A 2,500-nucleotide genomic window follows, 5' to 3' on the forward strand; every position below is an offset into this window, starting at 1 on the left:
GTTGTACCTTAACCTAACCTATGTTGTACCTTAACCTAACCTATGTTGTACCTTAACCTAACCTATGTTGTACCTTAACCTAACCTATGTTGTACCTTAACCTAACCTATGTTGTACCTTAACCTAACCTATGTTGTACCTTAACCTAACCTATGTTGTACCTTAACCTAACCTATGTTGTACCTTAACCTAACCTATGTTGTACCTTAACCTAACCTATGTTGTACCTTAACCTAACCTATGTTGTACCTTAACCTAACCCATGTTGTACCTTAACCTAACCCATGTTGTACCTTAACCTAACCCATGTTGTACCTTAACCTAACCCATGTTGTACCTTAACCTAACCCATGTTGTACCTTAACCTAACCCATGTTGTACCTTAACCTAACCCATGTTGTACCTTAACCTAACCCATGTTGTACCTTAACCTAACCCATGTTGTACCTTAACCTAACCCATGTTGTACCTTAACCTAACCCATGTTGTGCCTTAACCTAACCCATGTTGTGCCTTAACCTAACCCATGTTGTGCCTTAACCTAACCCATGTTGTGCCTTAACCTAACCCATGTTGTGCCTTAACCTAACCCACGTTGTGCCTTAACCTAACCCACGTTGTGCCTTAACCTAACCCACGTTGTGCCTTAACCTAACCCACGTTGTGCCTTAACCTAACCCATGTTGTGCCTTAACCTAACCCATGTTGTGCCTTAACCTAACCCATGTTGTGCCTTAACCTAACCCATGTTGTGCCTTAACCTAACCCATGTTGTGCCTTAACCTAACCCATGTTGTGCCTTAACCTAACCCATGTTGTGCCTTAACCTAACCCACGTTGTGCCTTAACCTAACCCACGTTGTGCCTTAACCTAACCCACGTTGTGCCTTAACCTAACCCACGTTGTGCCTTAACCTAACCCATGTTGTGCCTTAACCTAACCCATGTTGTGCCTTAACCTAACCCATGTTGTGCCTTAACCTAACCCACGTTGTGCCTTAACCTAACCCACGTTGTGCCTTAACCTAACCCACGTTGTGCCTTAACCTAACCCACGTTGTGCCTTAACCTAACCCACGTTGTGCCTTAACCTAACCCACGTTGTCCCCTAAAGTAACCCACGTTGTCCCCTAACGTAACCCACGTTGTCCCCTAACGTAACCCATGTTGTCGCCTAAACCTGCTCTGTAATTGTTATACGACTCGTTCAATTAGTGTAGTGTTGCCCACCCGCAACCCTCGCAATATAGTTCGCTACTCGCACTGCCCGCTCCCCTGTGTATCGCTTCATGTTAAACACCTTGCAAGTCTTGCTGACTTTCCACATGCTCCTGCTGTACACTGTAATGTGGATGGCAGCAGGACGTACATGCCGCCCCTCCCCACGTCCCCACCTTGCCCCCCTGCCTTCGCAAGCTGGTTGGTGAGAAGTTTGCATGTTCAATGCCCTTCGCATGCGACGTACTCAGGCTACGTTGTGGTGCGGCCTGTGTCAACCGTCCGCTAATGTCGTACGCGTAAACCACAATCTGTACTGCACATTCGTCCTTATGTACCGAATGATACATCGTGGCACATGTGTGACCGTACAACGACTGCGCCCAAAAACGGCGGACCATACAGTGCAAATATTGTGCACGCAGCTACGTGTCGTCTCCCTATGAGAGCTGGATTGCAGTGTGGTACGCCATAGAGACGTGTGGGAGGAACGGACGCCGTGGATGGCGATCAGCATGAGCTGTCTGTTGATGTATTCGGACCTAGTCGTCTCTCCTCACACACCGTGATGGCATGGTGCACCGCGTTCCATATCTGCGACATGCTACAGAGGCCGGTTGACAGTCGTTCGAGCAATGGACATCGCATACGTACGGGGGCCACCTTCCACGTATTGTCTAGGCGTGCACATTTTGTTGCGTGTATGTGGGCAGACGTAGTGTGGCGTGACACCTGACACAGGCATGCAATAATCGTTGAAGTTGCAAATGGCGATGGACGCCTGCGTTTTCTGGTGAAGTTACGCAAATGAACAAATGGTAACCTGTTGTGGTGCGGTTGTTCTCGCTAGGGGTGAATCGGTGATGGCGACGATAGGTTGAGGTACGAACCGGTTGTTCCAGCGATACCCACCATGCCGACGAAACTGAACGGCATCTGGGTGTGAAGCGATACGCGGCGGTGGCTGGGTGGGACCGTCCCCGGCCGGTGAGGGGGCGCCTCCCGGCGTGCTGGCCGCGCGGTGCGTGGGCGCACGCGCTACAGCCGGCTGGTGGGGGCGGCCAGTGGCAGGCGCGCCGGCCGACGGACGCGGCAGGCGTCGCAGCTGCGCGCCGGCGCACCCTGCGCGCGGCGCCGTGCGGCCAAAGTAGGTCCTCGCGGGCCCGGTGCGAAGCGCGGTGGACATCTTCAGTGTGCTGGTCCGATTGAGGACTGTGTGCGTTGAGGATGCGCCGCCGCCCGGCGCTCGGCGCCGCGACGCCGTCTGCTGCTCGGTCGCCCC

Source organism: Schistocerca piceifrons, unplaced genomic scaffold (genome assembly GCF_021461385.2).
Source record: "Schistocerca piceifrons isolate TAMUIC-IGC-003096 unplaced genomic scaffold, iqSchPice1.1 HiC_scaffold_462, whole genome shotgun sequence".
In the NCBI taxonomy this organism is placed as follows: domain Eukaryota; kingdom Metazoa; phylum Arthropoda; class Insecta; order Orthoptera; family Acrididae; genus Schistocerca; species Schistocerca piceifrons.